At 35.2% G+C, this 21,550-nt stretch overlaps 1 protein-coding gene across 4 annotated transcripts in view; it reads left to right on the forward strand.

Annotated features, from left to right (window-relative positions):
• Window positions 1-21,550, forward strand: part of LOC126857267 (putative polypeptide N-acetylgalactosaminyltransferase 9) — a 188,151-nt gene that overhangs the window by 85,853 nt on the left and 80,748 nt on the right. For 3 of the 4 annotated variants that reach the window (XM_050606505.1, XM_050606508.1, XM_050606506.1), the window contains 2 exons: window positions 6,950-7,004; window positions 19,267-19,370. The gene's annotated coding sequence lies outside the window, so the exon portion shown is untranslated. Of the gene's footprint in view, window positions 1-3,791; window positions 3,984-6,949; window positions 7,005-19,266; window positions 19,371-21,550 lie in introns of those variants that run through there. The other variant, XM_050606507.1, reaches the window with a different exon arrangement.

Consider the following 21,550-nt stretch of genomic DNA (forward strand, 5'->3'; position numbering starts at 1 on the left):
TTTGTTAATTTAAAAGTTACTTTATTTTATGTCAAATAGAATATCTAATTAATTTATTTTATTTAGAATAGAATATTACTATCTACTTAGCACTTTTTTATCTTTCATGTAAGGGTAATAGGTGTGCAAAGTATGCAAATTAAAATTAATTAAAGCTCTTACTTATTAAATTAAATCTTGTTTCTGAATATAAATTGATATCTTTCATTTCTACTCAACTTTTGCCGTTTTCTGTATTGAAAGAATTATTTTTTATCTTTTCTTAATTATATAATCTTGGATGGTAGTTAAAAATGATACTTGATTATCTGAATTATTTATTATTAAATTTCCAACTCCAACCAAATTTGATGTAGAATAAAAGTTAAATGATAAATTTTTTGAATAACTTTGTAATTCAACCATTGTGCTATGATTGATGTAATAAACATATTTTTACATTTCATTTTATAATATAAATGCGTTAGATATACGGTTTTTCGAATATTATGTATTGATTTATAAAAGGCGACGGTATATTAATTATTGCATCAACATGCAATGATTTTTAGTGATTTTCGAATATTCTGTCATTTTATATTTTATTGTCAGTTACACATACAGAAAAAACATTTGCAACTGTGATCGAAAGAAGTTTATCTATTCATAACACGTAAATTATAAAATACTGCTTAGGTTTACTGTAATTTATAATAATAGGGTATTAATTCTACTTTTAATTATATGTAGAATCACAATGCTTTAATAAAAAAACGATATAGAAATTATAAATAGCGAAGAGAGCAAATGAAAAAAGTTACAATAAGGAAATATATCTAAATAGAAATTTTTGTTATAAACGCAGTGACATATTTTTCTGTAATCGATAAAAACAGTTTTTCAGACAAATTATTTAAGAATGTTATCTTTTAAAGCGGATCCGAAATAGCGATATAATCAATTTTCCGGTATTGTCAATTAAATAATAAAGTGACATGTCTAGTCAAGTATCATTCGAATATACATAGTATCACATTCCTAAATGTAAACTTGAATAAATATGGAATGTAAATTGTGATACATTTTTAAGATAGTGTGTTGAAATACTCGTATTGAAAAAAACTTAGGTAATAATAAATAAAAATGAAAAGTTAACAAAATGTATTGTAAATGTAATTATATTTTTTCGCGCTTTTGTTAAATATAACAAAACTGTAATGATCTTTTTTTTTTTAGTTTAACGAAACCCTAATGATTTATTTGATGATTATCTGATTTTTTCTTTTTTATTTCGATTTTTACGTATAAATAATTTCCAATAAACATTTTCAAATATAGAAGTGTTTTTGCATAGAAATTAAATACTGTTGTAAGTGTATAATGTGTCATTAATGGATTTTGTTTTTTGGATTTGTTTTTACACATTAATTCACGAAGACATTAATACAATTGAAAGATATATTTTGACGAAAAATAATTTTTTCAATTTACTTACAAAATTTACAGAATCATAAAAAAAAAACAACGCAATCTAAATATATGATAATTGCTTATTATCGCTAATTATGTGTGACATCCTTCTATCCAGTTATACTAACAATAAGTTTTATATTCAGTGCAGTCTGATAGTGCAATAGAGAAAGTCAAATAGCGGATGATACGAAGATTCGAAAGTTTTGACTGGCCCGCGGCTTCGGCATCGCGCGAAAGAAGACATTTGCCGACTTTTGCCGCGTAATCCCACCGTTATTCATAGCTGCGGCATTATCCGAGTTCCTAAGTAGGATTACCGAAAGGGCCGCAACCCCTCCCCGCGCCCTTACTTTCGCGGAATCGTAGAAAAAGCTCCGAAAGAAACTTCTTAACTGCGCGCTCTTGCTCGGCGACGATGCGAGCATTTTCTTGGACTTTCACTCCCGAGTCCCTTTCCCATTCCTGTTCCTCGTCCTTTCCTCGCGCTTTCACGTAGCGGGAATATCCGTGAAACGTCACGGCGCATTATATATCCGCTGGGATTCCTCCCTCGTACCGCTCATCTGCCAGGTCATCTCATCAACGAGGCGGAAATGAAAGGATCGTGTCGGGCAGACATGCGATGTTGTTGCGCGGATAAAATGACAATGCGACAAGCGCGCGGCTCTTATAATCTCGCTGGCGAGGAAATCTGAAGAATTAACCGTCTTTGTGAACAACTTCGTAGACGAGTAACTTCGTCGCGGGTAGATGAAAGCGAATTGTTGCGATCGAGACGCAATTGCGCTTGCATATGTGAAACGTGCTCCTCAGAATCAACGTCCCATAGAATTGTATCTTTTTTTTCTGTATTTTATTGCCCATAAATTTATATGATCTTAAGAGCCCAGTCTATTCTAGCAATATGAAAAATTTGATAATTTTTAAGAATTTATTTTGAAGAATATTGGAAATTGATCTTTTTAGCGTTTTATACATATATTAATATTTAAACAGTATGTCAGTATTTTTAAATTTTGGTTATAGTATTGGCTGCTATTTAACAATCACAGAGGAATTAGAAAGAGGAGATTTGTGATTAACGTGTTAACGAAAATCAGCGTTATTTAAAATGTTGATCCCATTACATAGTCATAACAATATTCGGTACGAAAGAATTGCGTGCAGAGCGCGACTTTATATCGCTAATTTACGGTCATGCTGCTTAATCGTGCGGCGGATGTTCGTCAAAAATGTCAAACACGCGCGTAACGATGCGAATTTTTTTTGCGACGCGTAGTGAAGGACATGGCTGCGAATTGAATTGCCGCAAAGACTTGACGCGTTGTTTGTCACGCATGCGGCAGGCCGTTGATATTAACGTATTAATGTAAAGAGTAATTAGAACGGTTTGTCGAACACAGGTGTAACTTGGCGGTCGTATTTTACGACGGAAGTGTCGCGCGGAAGTCGTAAATGTCGCTAACGCGGTGCGACTAACAAACATAATGCGCTATTACTATTCGAAGTATAAGTTGTTTGTCGCGATAAAATGCATCGTATCATTTACAGGGACATAGCTCGGCTGATTGATTTACGTTGTAGTTAATAGTTTGTAATTGATTATTAACTTATAAATCACGAAATATCTTAACGACTTGTTTTCTCATGCCTGAAAGAGAGAGAGAGAGAGAGAGAGAGAGAGAGAGAGAGAGAGGGAGAGGGAGTTTGAAATATTATATACCTGTAATAATTGATTGATTGATTTAAAGGCATATTGACACAAGTGAAATATATGTATTTTAACGAAAAATAATTTTAAAAAGAGAGAGAAAATATGCCAAAAGACAGAAGTATATTGCTAATCAGCTGTTTTCGTGAATGTTGTAACGATATTGTGAACAGCAACGGAATCATTAACGGTAACTCCTTTAAGCCTATTAAGCATCATTAAAAATCATAATTATTTGAAAATTAACAGCGATGCAAGATGAATGACGAAGATTAATTTGATAACATATTAATTTAGATTAATATATTTTGTTTAGTCTTCTGCATTTGATGTAAATTATTTGCGATTAACATATGTATATATATCAAAATTCAATCATTATATAAATAGAATTTAATCGAAGTAAATTCTATGCTTATATTTTCAGTTAATCGCGTGTTTATATTTATTTATCCTCACGATACATACATATGATGACGAAAATCAAATACAAGCTCGTCATCGTTGTTTACAAAGTTGTACGGCTTTCGGTGTGTTCGTTAGTATTAAACATTTGTTGATATAGGGAACAAAACATTCCCACTCTCCTTGTATCGCCGTTAATAGCACTTCGTTCGTTACTCGTATTAAGATGCCGACCGAGCTCGCGTAAAGTCGTGAACGGTTGTAAGAAGGTCGCGATCTAGATCTTGACTTTTGCTAAACCAGTTTGCGAGGCCACGGAGTCGTTCGCTACAAACATGCCCGAGGCTACTGACCCTTCGTGCTCACGAACGCGCTACAAGACTTCGTGATCCATACGCTGCACTTACAAGAGACAGTAAGTAAAGTCTCAACTTTCTGACCGACAAGATCAATTTATCCGAGTTCAGAGGTTTTTTTTTAATTTAAAAAGAAGGAAAAACAAACATGTGATGAGAAATGGTATAAAATAATGTACAATATGTATATGGATTTTTACACATATATTAAATATTTCCTCATTAAATATATCAAGCGCTACAGATTTAAATTCGACGAATTTTTCAAATTTTTTCGATAGATTTTTTTTTATTAAACAATAAAATATATTTCGAAATTTTTTTATACTTCAGTTATATCTATAATTGACACGATTGCAATATATTTACAAAAAAGTTGTTATGCGCAAATTTGGCTGCATCATCAAGTGCTCTTAATAGAGACCCTCACGCACGGGGACATGTTGCTAGATTAAGTAATGCGTATGTTGTGCACGGCCGGTATTGACTGAATTGACAGTCTTCCGCTTGCGTGCGATATATCGCTAGAGAGAGAGAGAGAGAGAGAGAGAGAGAGAGAGATTCAGAAAATGAAGCGTGTTACAATGGCGTCGATAACGGAGATGTCATCTGTCAGAACAAACTGACGTTAGTTGACCCTAAAAAAATTTCAAGTACACAACGCACACGACCCGTTACTTTGAACGAACATTCTCATGGATTGAATAGATGGATTGTCATACGCACGCACGACGGTAACCACCTAGTTCATTGATAATATGTCTACACTGATTATTAATAGACTGACAATTCTGTGCACGTCCGATGATCAATATTATATATGTCGCATTGTCTGTAACAAAATTAATTTAATATTCACGTTGATAATACGATATTATCTCAATATAACATGATTTTATTTTAACTACAATATAATATTGTTGTATTTTTCATAGCGAAATAATACTTGCTTTTATTTTTATTTAATATTTTAAGCCGCGACTATTTAAATGAACATTTAAATAGTCGCGGCTTAAAATATTAAATAAAAATAAAAGCAAGTATTATTTCGCTATGAAAAATACAACAATATTATATTGTAGTTAAAATAAAACAAGATATAAACAAGTTTGTAAATATTTATGTGACGGTGGAAGAAGACAGATAATGAGAATATTCTCGATACTATATATATTCAGGTTTAAAGCTATTATTATGATTCGAGCATACTCCGACGTTATGAAATTTGACAGAATTTGTTTCCATTCTATTCTCGCGCTTGCAAAATTTCTTAAGCCCCTAGGCAGATGACCATTAAATTATTTTTTAGAATATTAAGGTCTTGCAAGTCGTGGGATTGGGCGCTCCCACGGAGAGAGAACGGTATGCGATTAGAAGGCATTTTGACGTCGTGTTGCTTCTCATCCTTATACTTTGGCAGAAGAGATGCTATTACCCTTCGCTTCAGGATGAGGGTCATGAGTTTAGGTCGACCTCTCTTGCTTCCACTTTTTCTTCTTTCTTTCTTTCTTTCTTCCTCTTCTTTTCTCTTCTTCTCATCTTTCTTCTCCTTGTGTTTCGTTCCCACTCTATTGCCTATGAAAAGCACGACGTACGCCAAAAGTAGTTAAAAAGTTTTGCTCTCAATCTCACGATCCGTTTTCGCAATCGTGTGGATATTGAAGTACGGATGAGGAGACGTTGAAGAGAACACGGGTGAACAGGCGACAAAAGGGTATATACGGGAATCGAACGCGGAACTCTAAGCGCAAACACAACGATTGTATTACATCGAAGGTTCCATTTCAACGAGCCATCAGGCATGCATACGAAACTCTTTTAACTTTATACAGCGCACGTTCTCTTTCTCGACCTCGAAGCTTTTTTCCACGGAATTTTACCGTACCAGCGCGGTTTTCGAAAATAATCGCGATGAAGGTTGATGCTTTCGAGATAATGGGGCTTCGATACTTTTTGAAAATATACATTGGTTTTACAATAAATTGATTTGCGCGTGAAAAAATTTTTAAGAGTATTCGAACTAATGTTCATGATGATGGTGAATACAAAATGAATGTTATATAATAAAGTATACAATGAATTATACAATTTTAATGTAGTCATATCGTTGATTAGTAAGCATTATCTGTCTGGTGGATTTGCATACGGAGAATTCATTACAGCAGCATATTCAAATAGGAACATAATTAACATGATATTCCTCCTGAAATATCAAGTTTGCATGATTAATATTCTAAGTTTACTGCTGTTACACATATATTGCATTTAAAGCTTTGAATAGTTTATTACGATTTAGGCATTTAAACTATGCTTAAGAATGTCGTTTATATTTAAATTTTTGAATTACTTTTTTATATAATTAATTATTTGAAACATCTACTAAATCTATCTTAAAAGTTATTTATTTATATTAATATTTTAGTAGATCGAAAATCAAAATTAAAAAAATTAGGTTTTTACTATTTGATGTGCAGATAGAGAGAGAGAGAAATACAGTTGATTAATTAAAATATATTGCAAGCAGCTCAGTCGAGCATTGGGCGACATTTGGTGCTAGGTATTGCGTGCAAGAATTCGTTAATTCGAGTTGATTAGCAAGAATTTGCTAATTGAAATGTCGCAGCTTGCTTTCTAGTGAAATTAGATCGAAAATTCCGGGTCCTTGGTTCCTTTCGGTTGAGCAAAGATGCTCTTCTTATTATGCAATGCAGCATCTGGCATCCATCGTCACTTATTGTGCTTTTGATTCGTCCGGCGATATTGTCACTGATTGCGCAATTTAAATGTTAAAGTGTCATTTCTTGCAGAGCGCTTAAAAACGAATCACATACATATTTTTACCATTATATCAATTTTTTTTGTACGGATAATCTTTAACGACATTATGCACGAGATAAATTAATCCACGTGCGGGTACTTCTCAATTTGTTTGCTATGGGAAGGACTAAAAGTTGAAAAAATAATTTAAATCGTATAATTTTCCATAGTACTATAGTATTTACTATTTTGTCTTTTTTGTTTACAGAACGGAGTGAATTGATGTTTTACTGAAATGTGTGCTCATCGTACCTAAAATCAAGGTAAGCGAAAGATCTTAGAGATGCGCGAAAGAAATTTATTTCAAATAAATCATATTAGTTATAAGTTAATAATAATCATATTAAATCATATAGTTATGCAATCGTTCGTTTATGAATAATATATTTCTTCGTCATGAAGAACCTCACGTCGTGTAAGTCATCGATATTAATTAATATTTTAACGAAATATGTCGCCGCATCTATCGCAAACGGTCCTTAATGAGTAACGGTCCTTAATAAGCATCGGTCGGAAGGACTGTCGGTACACCATCGATGTTATTAGAACGGAATGCGACATATCGATCTCCGAATGTACGCTTGAATCCGTGCGTTTCCGTTTGGTCCGCGAATTCTCGCGGCATGCCTTCGACATGTGGAGCGTGAAGATGCCAGCGGCATCACGCAAATACGCGGTTTGTAGTGATTGAGATTAACCGATTATCGTGCTTATGATGGCTAAACACATCTTATCAAACGAATTCGATCGTATATACTTTTCATCTTTTACCGCTCCAAGTGTCATAACTTCGATATATCACTGTCATTGAGAGGGACAAGAAACTCTCTTTACACGAGAAAATCTATTTCCGTAGCATCGTAATAATTCTATTTGCAACTTTATCGTGAGATTTAGTAAGATGAATGAAAGCCTGATTACATAATATCTTGTTGATAAAAGAGTTATTATTTTAGTTTGGTGTTATCGAGTTAATACGTTTTAAAGATAACGCTTATGTTTAAAAATGAATATAACTACACTCGTGTAAATTAATAGCTATAATATAATCGCATATATATTCAAGAATGTTGATATCTGAAAAATATGGAAATCAGTAATTATACGGATTACGGATATTGATAAGTAATAGAATCACGATAATTAATCAAAATTATTAAAAGCGCTTCAGCAGATAGATTTAGTATCTTTTTTTTTTAATTATAAAGATAGCACAATTTTAAATTGAAATTTTAATTTACAATTTAATTACAATTTATTGAAATTGAAATTAAGCATCGCAAAAAATTAGTTCTGATATCTTTTATATATGAATTCTTTTCTCAATTTTTATACGAACTTTTTGCAAAAAGAAATGCTTTTATCGCATATATATATATATATATATATATATATATATATATATATATATATATATAGACAATAGAATATTACATTTCCACGAATAATATAAGATACAGAATTTCATAATTGGCACACCGCACTCGCATTAGCACTCGCATCGCAATAATAATTACATTAGCAGGTGGTTTTTATCATATCCGCTTCGGATCGATGTTACTACATGATCCTGCTTGAATTTTCATGTTCACTCATTAAGTGAATGTGCCGTGGACCGTGGATTTTAAATGCGCTTTATATTAGACTTTAAGTAAAGTAATTGACAGTTGATACGATTAAAATGAATTCTTTTTGGACGTTACACAGCTTTTGCATATATTGCGGCTGATGATTTTCAATCTCTACAGTGCACTTTAATTGATTCAAAATGATTTTAAATATTGTATGCAACAATGGTTGCAATATTCAATTCACGTTTTCAGTCCGACTTACCGCGATTTTGTTATCGAATTGCTGCAATTTTTTTTTTATTTTTTTTTTTTTTATTCATTTATTGACTTCACAAAAACGCCTACTTGAACTCACCAGCAAATTTATATTTAAAATAAATGTCATTTTTCCGATAAAGAATAGATACAAATAAAAAATGATCTGTAACACAATATTGTGCTCGCGATATGCATGACAAAATACATATATGTATATTGTTTTTAGCAACATTAATTTTTATTGCAACTTTATATTGCATACATTATTAAGATCATGTAGTTTGTTTTTATGACAATTGTACAGTAGAGTTTACGAAAAATTTTTGCGCTTTATTAGGTGAATTAAATTTATATATTTATTCGCAAATTTGCAAAAATTAAACTGAAAAGCTATGCTGGAACTGGACAAGTTCCAGTACACACGAAGGTATTACATTTAACTTTAGAATTAAACATTTCATATTTCAGCAACTTTTAAAAGAAATTGTTTGGAGATTAAATATTATTCTTATATATATGTTTATTTGTGTGTGTATTATATGACACGCTTACAATTTTCACGATTTACAATAATTTCAATGTATTTTATTATATGAATAAATTTGGTTAGTGATAAAATATTTAATATAGATCTGCATTAGAACAATGGTGTAAAATTTTTAACGAGGGAATATTTAACTACCATGATATAAATATCATAATGATATATGTGTCTTTAAATTCTACTCGAAAACAATCTTGATTTTATTTACAAATATTTTCCCGGCAAATAATCACTATATTTTTTTTTGCGCGGAATGCAAATCGTGACGAAAAAAACACTACGCGATTTGCATTTATTTATAATGCGTATTTTTTATAATGTAGCCATAAAAGACGCCATTTGTATGCGATATTTAAAAACCGGCATATTGCGAAACGAGCGATAAATTTTTTCGTATGCAAATGTTTCCGAAATAATCGCGCACGCGCGTACGACACACGATTTAGCGGAAACACGATCGGTATAGATACGAATAATTTTCCTTCGCGAAAGAAAAGCGGGAGATTACGGACCATTCTGTAACGAGTCGGTGCCGAGCGGTAAAATCAGAAATAGATGCAAAGCAGGCAATTAATAGCTGGAGGGGAAAATTGCGTCCGCGCGCGATTGGCTCTCGGGCGGTAAACGATCTTGGCGGATCTCCCCCTCGTCGCGGACGCGCGCGCGGTGTGCATTCGGGTAAATTGCATTTCGATCGACCCAGTTTTTATTTCAATTTGTCGTGAATTTATGTGCGAATTATCGGGAAAAGAACACGGTGAGAGGAGATGAAGGAGGGAGGTCCTCGTGGGGAAAAGGAACAGCGGAAAAGGAGAGATATCGGAGAGGAGGGAAAGGTGGCACGATTTACTCGCGTCGTTTCTCGGCGTTCTCTCGCTAACTACAATTCAATTTGCATTTCATCCAATAAATCGCGCCTCTCGTCGCACCTTTGCCAGGCATACACGCCGACGTGTTTTCCTCTGAATTCTTCATCTCCTCACCTCTCGACGTGGCGGAAAACGTGTCACAAATTCCTCCGATATTCTCCTTCTGATTTAACGAACATCACTCTTTCTCTCTCTCTTTCCTTCCTCCGAGATGTCTCGGGATCGATACAATTACTTCTCTTTGTTTGTTTGTTTACGGAACTGAGAGTAACTAGAGTGTTTACAATTTATCTTATCATAACCAATACGTGCATTTATGATAAGAAACATGAAATTTCTTGACACAGAAGGGTATGTACATTTTATTTATCAGGTCCGATAGGTTGTTAGATACTGCATGTATCAACTACGTGAAATACTCGTACGATAAAGAGCATGAAATATTTACACGCGAGGCTATGCGTGTTTTAATTATTATCGTCCATAACAGATAGGCGCCAGATGAAATCTGTATTGAAACAAAATTATCCTTACACAAAAATTAAAAGGGAAACTGAAATCATTCTCAAAAGGAAATACAAATAGATAGAAAACTCTTCTAGACCTTTTAACTGTTGGTGTTCTCCAGAGATAATATAAATCACGAGCGATATCACGTCGTATAGATATAAATTTAGTTTTTCAGTTCATATTTTAAATATAAGAATATTTATTGTATAGTTCAATGTGTAAGGTTACAATTTAATGACGGGCAGTTACGTATATTAATGTAATGGAATATTGCCATTATTAGAAATATATCGATACGAAGGCTATTATAAATATCGCGATATTTCGATCTCTGTCCTTAGAGCATTTCTCAGAATACGAGAGCCTCTTAAACGCCATACAAATAGTTGGCGTTCATTCTTCGCGTGACACGAGCACGCTAATACTTCACCGATTTTCCAAGCAACGACCCGTTCTCCATTGCGCTCGCTCGGTTATATTGCAATCGTAACCCTTTTCCTCCCGTGTGCGTGCGACACGGAAGAAGATCCACGCCGATAAAAAGCGTCGTTGTGTCGACCGTTGCAACAAATACATTTACCGGTCGATCCGACGAATTTTGTGGCGAGTATTTTAGCGATAATGATATCACGTTGTCAGGCCCAGTAGCTTAAAATGAATTAAGATTGAAACGAATCCAGAGGCCGAAGATTTAAACGAATTTTTGTCAGGAATTAAGTTTTTTTGCGCAACAATAAAAAGATAGAAATAAAAAAAAAATGCAGAATTTGACGAGAGATAGCTGGAGCGGCGCAAAACTGTATTCCAATTGGGGAATCAATAGATACGTAAAATCGTTGGAAGTGATCGTTACATCGCAACATCCGATTTCGAAATCGGTGACGTTTATTCGGTTTACGATGCGGAATAACACGCGAGGCAAAATTCGCATTAATATTTCTCGCAAATATTTTTACGAGACAGATTTCGCGTGGATTAAAATTACCAGGCAGAAATTCGTCATAAATTTGGTTGAGCCGTCACGTAAAAAAAGAAATGAAATGAAATAGGCAAGGAAAACAGTGGGCGTGAAAACTAATCGCGAGACATAACGTTGCGTCTCGCATTCTCGCGAAATCCGAAAAGCTTTTTTGCCAGCGAGAAAAGCGAGAGAGATATAGCCGCGGTCATCGTACACGCATCGGAAATATTTCGTCGGCATGCAAGCCGCAATTTAGATTACCGGGCGGGGGACGGGGGACGCGCTTGGGAAAATGCTGGACGTTGAAATAGGCAATTTTTTTCATCCATCACGGCGTCGCGGCCACGCGTCGAACATTTGCAAACATGTCGATTCGCCGTTCTGCGCGTGCATCTCTCTCTCTCTCTCTCTCTCTCTCTCTCTGTCTCTTTTTGTCCTTTTCTTTTTTCTCTTTTTTCTCCCACTCTCTCTTTCGAGACCATCCGGTGTCTCTCTGCCCCCTTTCAACACGGCGATATGAATTTTCGCATGCGCCGAATCGAAAATTGTTTCTGCCTCCAGCATCTCCTACGCTGAAACTGGGAAACGTTTTTTATTTTCGTTGACAAAAACGACCGTTTTCTCTGATCCATATATACATGCACTCCTGCCTCATGGCATCCACGCATATATCTTCATTGCGCGAATATCTTTGTTTTTTTTTTCTTTTTTTTTTTTACCTTTTTTTATTTATTTTCTCTATCGTCGTAAATCCGAAGAGTAAATTTTATATCTCGCGGCGCATCTACTCCAAGCGGATTTTTTTCGGACAAATAGACGCGTTGAAAAACCTGCGGATATACGCGCCGTGTCTACTATATGTGATTCTCGGGGCTTATTGCGAAAACTTTGCGTTTGGCTTGCGGCTTGCATGCATCGCGTGTACGAAAGATAACGGGAAACACGAATCGTCATGATGCTCGCGAATCGCGGAATTGATCTCCTCCTGTCTCTCTCGCTCCCTTTTTTTTCAAAATGACTTTTTGAAAATCTTAACATCTTTACCAAGATTTAGGCCAATAAAGCATTTAAAAAAAAGTCATTTCTTTTATAAGACTGCTACAAATATTAACGATTAATAAATTCTTGACTGATATGAGTAAAAATTAAACAGTAATGTTTTTTTTTGTTAATCTAACAGAACGATTTTTAGTTTTATATTTTAGTTTAATATTTTTTTTATTAAATTATACTTTGCATGACGAAATAGTGACAGGAAGATGAAATAGGACGAGAAATAACGAAAGACATGAATTTTAGTCGATATAAATTTTATTTCACAAGAGCCCGTAAATGATTCATCTTTTTTATGCAGTGAAGGCACAATTGATCTTTTTTCATATATCCCTAAAAAACGGACGGATGTCATTATAGAGAATTTTTCTACTTTTGACTTTTCTTAACGGCAAAGGTTTCGAGGGACGATTGCGCCTCTAATGTAAAATACCATTTTTTCGAGAAAACTGACATTTCTTAAAATCTTTACAAACTTTATTTGTGTGTGTTTTGTAACAAAAATGTACACATATTTTTAGCATGAATATTGAATTTATCAATTATTATTTAATTTATCAATTAATTTTTTAACAAAATTATTAGGGAAATACTATCATAATTTATTGTTTCTGATTTTTTGAATTTTTGTTAGATTTTCCAAGATATTTTATTCTCTATGACATCATTTATCTCTACGAGAAGAGCATTTTCATTGCATGCTTTCTTATCTCATATTCCAGTTCAGTTGTTTTGAATTCTTACAGCGCCTTTGCTTTACAAGATTTTTCCGCTACTTGAAATAATAATGTAAGACTTTATGGGTCGAATATGGTTAATAAAATTATTATAATTAAAATAATAAATTGAATAATTTTCTTAATTATATATTAAATAAGTAATTTATTCAATAAAGATACTTTTTATAATTCTTAGAATACATTACATAAAATTCAATTCATAAATGCGAATGTTTTAACTAAAAGCAGGTTGCACATAAATCATTTCATTTATATAAGTTTCATATGGGGAAAAAAATGACAAAAATTTAGATTGTTCCATTCAATTCCTCGTAAACCACTCTCATCTCCTGCAATCACATCGCGAAGTAAAGATGCGTATTCAAGAGCTCCATTAATCGATCCACCATGACGATCCCGTGGTTTAATTTATCGAAAATCGCCGATGTCATCCGAGAGAGAGAGAGAGAGAGAGAGAGAGAGAGAGAGAGAGAGAGAGAGAGAGAGAGAGAGAGAAAGAGGGACGCAATCGTACCGGAACAATGCAGACGCGACGATGTTGCGCCAGGCGTTTACATCGTGAACAATGAAGTTTGTACGATGCCGAGTGCCGTTATCTTACGACGATGTGAAGGATTAAGTTTCGAGAGCCACCAACGGAGCTTGCGCTTCTAACGGCTGCTGCTTCGAAGCGTATCCGCATCGGCGAGCATTTGCTATATTCATCGGCGCCCACTCTCGCAAATTCTGTCCATGCGCGCTTTCCGACGCGACACCCGCGATGAGAACGTTTCCGTACAAACACGTGGGAATGACGTTTATATTAATTTCTTTATTTTTTATTCGCGTCGTCGTGATACTCGACTGCAAAAAGAAAATTGAAATGAAACTGAAATGCAAGTATATTTGACAAGCTGACATCGTAATATTCCGTGCGATTAAATAAATTTAAATTTAAATATTAATTAATTATATAAATAATAAATATTGATTAATATTCAAATTAGGAGATGAAAAAATGGAGAAGTATAAAATTATAAATATGTGTCTCTGAAATTTGTATAATTCAAAGAACGTTTGATTAGCGAATTAAAAAATACTTTAATATGTTCTTTTAATTTACCGAATCTTGGCCAGAAGGATAGATGACGGGATTCGGAATATGAGTTCACGTAAACTCCTTCACTCTCAGCATCGCAGAGTTCCTTTCTCTAATACCAGAGAGATCTCGCCGCGATTATTAAATAAGGCGCGGCGAAAGTGGCGGTGACGCGGGTGGTTAGCGGCTACGGCGACGCGGCCGAGGGCAGAAAATCATGCATAATTCAACGGTGAGAACTTGGTCCACAGTGGAGCATGGGATGCTCCAGGAGTCGAGAGTATCGCTGCTGCATCTCGGCGCAAGGAATAACGGTACTTTGTTCTTTGCCGCGCTCCCGCCGCGGCTACCGCTCCTGCTGCTTTGCGGTTCACGTAATCGTACCAAGCCATTAACATCGGCCAACTTTTTGCGACATTTCGAGGACTCGACTACTTCAGCCGGGTTGTTGGAGGATGTTTCAACTGGAAACTCCTTCTGGGAGTTGCTCGAAGAATTTTAATGGCGCAAAGACAAATCGTCGGTCGTCTATCGGGCGAATGTTAATTCCGTTGACGTAATTCCACACCGCGAAACTTTCGAAGCGTTTGCGCAAATTGTGAAGAAACATAACATTGACGAAAGTTAATCCACCAATTTATCATTAAATTACTTATCTCCTAATTTATATAATTTTTAAATTTATTGTAAATGTATCTCGAATTTTATACACATCTGAAGAGAGATAATTTTAATATATACACATAATATTAAGTATCATAAAAAACATAATTTAGTTTCTCTCTGTCACTCTCTCAAGAAATACTTGTCGATTTGAAAAATTGAGAAAAAATCACACTCTATGAAATTCTAAAAAAGATTGGATTTATTTGCGTTATTTTATTCTACTATTCCGCGCATTTGCTTGATGCGCATCGAAATATTCATGGTGCTTTCATGTGCTTGCGATGTATCACCCATAAAATCACGCGACGCGAATACCTTTAGTGTAATCGTACGGAAGAGACAAGACACGACATTTCCAGTATGACACGAAAATGGGAAACGGATCCTTCTTTAAATTCATCCAATGCAATCATTAATAGTCAACGCGCTTCATAAAATTTTGATAAATTTATTTGTTGTTAGATATTAAAATGATAAAAAAATTTAAATACTATGCAAAAATAAATACAATTAGAATACATATTTTTTTGCGAATATTTTAAATACACACACACACAGACACGATTATACCTTTTTTTCAAAATATATATTTAAAATTTTTTAATATTTAACATTTTAATATTTAAATAAACAATTGAACAAAAATATGTTTTAATTATATTAATTATTACTTATATTTCTTTTCGATTTATTTCTTGATATATATTGTTGCAAAATAATTGCTTCTTTTTTGGATGATGTCGATATTGCGCTATTGTGACATCCGTTTTCAATCTATTATTTTAAATGACAAATGTCATTTGGCTCACATTTCTGATGTTATAATCAATATTTCTGGAAATGTAATAGAAGTGATAATAATAATCATCGTTGAATCGATAACTGTTCTGTAGAAAATCTGAAACGTCTTATATATCTTATCAATCATGTAGACATAACCACTTGCGAATGGGAAAATGTCCAGTTTAAAGAATTATAGACTCGTCATTGAGCTCTTAATAGACGTACGTACTTTTAAAAATGGATGGCTGCTGCACTCCATTACTATTGCGATATATGATTTATCGGTCGCATCTTACAGATATAGATGATGACTGAAAAGATCGCACGTTACTAACACAACATGCCGTTTTCGCTTCCGTTTGTATATCCATAGATGCACTTAATCCTTTCGATCCGCAGCGTTGAATGCATCGCTGCAACAAATTACTAGGATCGTGCGCGAAACGCGACTGAGAGAGCTCCACAAATCCGCTATCAAACAATTCAACGAGACACTGCGATACAGAAAAATATGGAGTGCTGAAACTAGTGGCGTGAAATGTCAAGAATAACCAATGTCAAAAATATGATTTATATGTATAAAAATTGTTTTTCGTGATTCTCCTCTCTCGGTAGTATTTTAGAATTATTTTAGAATTATTTTATAGGAAGGTCGAATAAGCGAATAAACTCTGTATATGTATAGGATGAAGCAGTACGTCATTCAGTAATTTATTTTCCCAACAATAATAATAACGATAATAATGTAGGATTATCGCGTAACCGGCTAGAATTTATATTGAGGTTTCAATCCAGGAAGTAGTTTACACTCTAATTGAATCCAGCGAATATGTTTGCCCCCCTTCCCCCCCACCAAATACGAAATGAAGCTTCCGCCTCGTGCAATCGCATCTTTCTCTTCGTTTGCCAACTGCAATTTCACAATTTCGCCAAAAATCAGCCTGTAAATTAGAGCGTGACAGAGACCGTTGGTACGATGGATGAGAGGGGAGGGGGAGAGGGCGATAAAAATCCATCCGCTTGTGCCCGCTTTAACCCGGCGGGAGCAAGCTCTCCTACTCGGGGGATTTAGGAAGCGAGAAAGTTTGCTCGGACGATGCCGCGTTAAATTAAATTACGGCGAAATTGCGGCACGAATTTGCGCATTGCTAGCTCGTACCGGCACATAGAAAGTAAAGGGAAACGGGAGCGCGTAATAAGATGGGCATGTGTGGGATTGCTCTGCGTGCAGTAAATATATTGTATAAGATGCAAATTGCTTATTTTTTTCAGAATCTTCCGTCCAATTTTTAAAAAGCTCGCGCAATCTTCTCGTTTAATTGATATTGACGTAAATTTGTAATCTAACGAGATCTTTAAAAGTGAAGAGGTATCGCAATTTTGTATTAATATTCCGAGTAGCTTTATTTTCTACAAATAAAATCAAAGGTGAGAAAAAAAAACTGGTATCATTTATTCCACATAAATTTGACAAAAGACACGATCTGTCGGCTTTGACGTTTCAGAGCACGCGAATTTACGGTGGTTTGATTCGTTTAATTAACGGGTTGCTTAATGACAGAAATGGCATGAAAAATTCTGTTATCCTACAGGATAATACATGCCGTGTATCTTTAAATATATTGAGATTTTGTAAATTTATTTTTGATGCTATACGCATGCATGTCTTCCTATTTGGATTCCCGTCAAGACTTCTTTTGAAACATCTAACATTTAATTAACGAGAAGTTAACTGCCGTAGAACATTGTAACGAGTCTACTTGTGTAGGCGACTAAGGCGCCGTACAATTTCGTCGGCAAACAAACAACATACACATTGTTGCTCGTTAATGGTCTTGTTGAATCTGTGTTTTAGTACTTAGCGAAAACGACTTACCGGATTTTCCGGCAGTCTATTACTTGTGCCAAGATATTTGTCTTTAATTCGAAATTTTGTTCGCGATATGAAAGTTTGTTTTCGTATAAATGATAATATATATACACTTGCATAAATGCAACTGTGTAATTGAGTGTAAGAACATTTCCATGAAAGCAGAGATAACTTAAGGCTATCATTTTACACTCGAGTACAGAAAGGAAGTCGAATCGCAAAGGACGTGTATTCGTTACTTGCTTCCGTACTTACCAGATACTTGCCAGCAACCACTCGCTCATTACCGCGAGTTACTTAGTGATGCATTAATGCGAAGCCCGAGCGCACTCAGTGGTCCATTTCCGTGCGCTCGAAGGTTTGCCTTTCGCCTCGTTGGACCATATGAAAGGAATACGGTGAAAGGAATAGGCAGAGAGAGAGAGAGAGAGAGAGAGAGAGAGAGAGAGATGCATTTATATTTCATAATTGTTCCCTCGCAATGTATTGTTATTATTGAGGATATATTTCTCGCGTATATTATTTGTCGTTTCAACGATATTTTTATTACTTTTATTAGCACATTTCTTTTTTCCATCTTCATCTTCATTTGTTTTACCCTCTATATCCCTCCCTCATTTTTCTCCTCCTAGTCATTCTCTCCTTTGTTTTCCTTACGAATGCGAAATTGTAAAAGTCTGACGAGAAACTATGGCCAGGAACAAGCACGTTGCAAGCACCGATGTTAGTACTCGGAGAATCAGCTTCTCGGATGTACTTAAGAGATGGAACATGCGCAAGCGCAATTTTTCATCACAGCCGGAAAGTCCGCGGAGGCTGAACTCTGCGAAATTAGGAAGTCACCCGCCACAAGAATTACTTTCGCGTGTCGCGCAGACATAATTCTGGTGTCGTTTGTCTTTCTTTTTACATTTGCTTTATTGTAGAAGAATTGCGGGAAGAAGGTGGAGATGGCGACATTATTTTTATTAATTGTCCTTGCTTAAACTACATGTATTTATGCAAAATATATTATTATATTTTGAGAAACGAGCAACATTAATCTTGCGCATAACTTTACATATTTTATATTTTATTATTAAAAAGATAGGGATGTATAATTAATAAATGCAATAAATAAATATTTATTCATGTTAAATCGCGCGTTTAATCGTCCAATCGATGTATTTTCGCGCGTTTTACCTCTTTCCTCCTCTTTCTCTGTCGTCATTTTTTTATTCTTTAACTCGGTGAAACATCGCTTGTCGCCGATGCAATTGCGTGACGCGAGACTGCCACATCTCGCTGGCAATTTGTCACGATTTATTTTATCATCGGTTTAGCCGAACGTGCAGCGATGTGCTCGTGTAACCAACGATGTACGATTACGTGCGTGATGCATACATCATTACGCGAGAATACATTTTTGCGCACAGCGTGACTTTGAATAGCAAATTACCTACGACTATTGTTGCTAACCTTTTAATATCGCTCACGGCTACGAATTATTTCCGTCTTTTAATCGGAACAAAACATTACCGGCGATGCGCGATAAACCGACAACGGCACATTTCCATTCAATATAATAAAAATTTTGTAATAAAAATCTCTGTGTCACAATATGATTTTTTTTTTCTTTTCAGATCGAATTAATTGACTGGCGAACGTACGAGAGCGAACATCGAGGCTTTTATCTTATTCAGGAACCAAAAACTCTCTAATTGGAGCGAACCACGAGCAGCGAATGGTATGTATAAAAAAAAAAAAAAATTTTAGGGATTGTGTAGATTTCAAATCATGCCGATGTTAAAATAGTACCGTGCTTTTGTGTGTGTGTGTGTGCGCGCGCGTATGTGTGTATATATATTCCGGTGCACCGCGGCTTGAATGGTCGCGCTTGATAACAAAACTCGTTGCGACGAGGATATTAATGCTCCGAGCGAAGAACGCCCTTAATAAGTCCGCGACGTAATGAAAACCATTCATATAAAAGTTTTCCGCGGACGCTGACGCTTTAATTGAACGAGGAGGTCGCGCCGCGGCCGTTCGCCAGTCTCTCTCCTCCGCTTCTCTTACACCAAGCTGTAACAAGATGTCAGAGATTACCGGAGACTCTTCTCGCTTCGTTGGCTCCTCCCTAACTTTCGTATCCTTCCTAGTAACTTTCATTAAAAATTTTCTATCGAGCGAATTCCGCGATGAAGTCCGCCAATTTGTTATCGAGCTCGCCACTTCATCGGGAATCGAGTCGAAAGTTATTCACTTGTTCCGCCATCGGTGGAACAAAAAAACATAAATTTTCCGGAAAATGAATGGAAGGTTTCTTAGGATGATATAACGAAATTCCGAGAATTCGGTTATAAATTAATTGTTTTCAGATATGACCAAAGAGAAAAAGAAAGAGAGAGAGAGAGAGAGAGAGAGAGAGAGAGAGAGAGGGGGAGGAATTGAAATTCGAATGAATTTATTATGCAAAAGGGGAGAAGGTTTATGTCGCAGAATTTATAATTAATGTCATCGGGACGTTGCAGTGCTCGCGAGAAATTCCTATGAGCCCACGATACGTGGGTTAATTTTAATACAGATGTCGCAGACGCGTTGAATACCGAAGGTGACTGTCGATGGAGAATTTCTCGCGCCGGATGGCAGTCGCTTTAATTTCATCGCGGTCAGACGCGTAAAAAGAGCAAGGAAAAAGGTTCGATGCATCGAACTCGCAAAGAACCGTCATCGTTCTCCGGTATTCGCGGATATCCGCCACTTTTATGTTCTTTTTGTTCGTGGCAACCAGTAGGCTCATTAATTTTTCATCGCTCCGTCTGCCGTCATATAGTGCCGATTTTAGAGTCGACTGAAATAAACGACCTACCAATTTTTGCGGCACCCGGGGAGCGCCGTCCGCTTCGATTTAACGAGCGTGATTTAATCGCGCCCCGAAGCTCGCTCATCCCGCAAACCTCTATCGCCCCTAGCTTGGTCCCGTTTAGGGGCAATTAATTCAGCGGAAACGCATGGGTCGATCGACACAGCATAATAATTGCTGCCGGGAGCCTTTAAACGCAAGCGATATATCTAATATTTACGAATTGCACTTATCGATCATGCGCTCTCAAACTGACTGAATACGCTATCTTTTCAATTTTTGTTTATGTCGCTAATGAGAGATGAGAATCAGATGCGTTGAAAGGGACGCAGAGAAGTAAAATTAGAAAAAAAAAATAAAATAAAATAAACTGCATTATGTGATTGTTTATATTCCTGAGAAAAAAAAATGAACTTGTGTGATTACATAAGATCATATATTCATATATAATTAAATTTAAAATTTGACGTGATATGATCATATACAGTTATATATGTTATTATATATAATTTTATATATAAATACATAAAGTTAATTCTTTTCGGGGATTTTTAACATTTTTCGTATCTCTTTTTAAAGATATTAAACATATTCAATAATTGAAAAGGAGAAGGCACAAAAAAAATGTTGCATATATCATTAAAGAATATCTATTTAAATTAACAAAAACATAACTAAGAAGAAAAAAAAATAGTTTTTTACTTTTTAATGCCTTTAAGCGCACGCTTTGAATGCGGAATGTGAGGGAATTAGGATTTATTTACTTTCAAGATATGTTTTATTTCGTAAAAGACAAGTTCGTCCCGTGGAAATTTACATAAAGCTGCATAATGTTTACGCTCGCGCTCTCACATTAAGCGCATGTATGCACCTAACTGTTTGCGTACACATCTCTCTAATCCGGAATCGCGAATATACATAAATTCTTGCTCTATCGTTGCGATTTTCTGCCGATACACTTGAACTCTCCAGAGCATATTTATTACTTTTTCATCATCTATACGTGTAAAAAATTAAACTATCAATTTTTTAAAACTACTCAAAAACTTCCACTTGTTCATATA

The sequence above is a fragment of the Cataglyphis hispanica genome, chromosome 21, assembly GCF_021464435.1.
Source record: "Cataglyphis hispanica isolate Lineage 1 chromosome 21, ULB_Chis1_1.0, whole genome shotgun sequence".
NCBI classification, from domain to species: Eukaryota; Metazoa; Arthropoda; class Insecta; order Hymenoptera; family Formicidae; genus Cataglyphis; species Cataglyphis hispanica.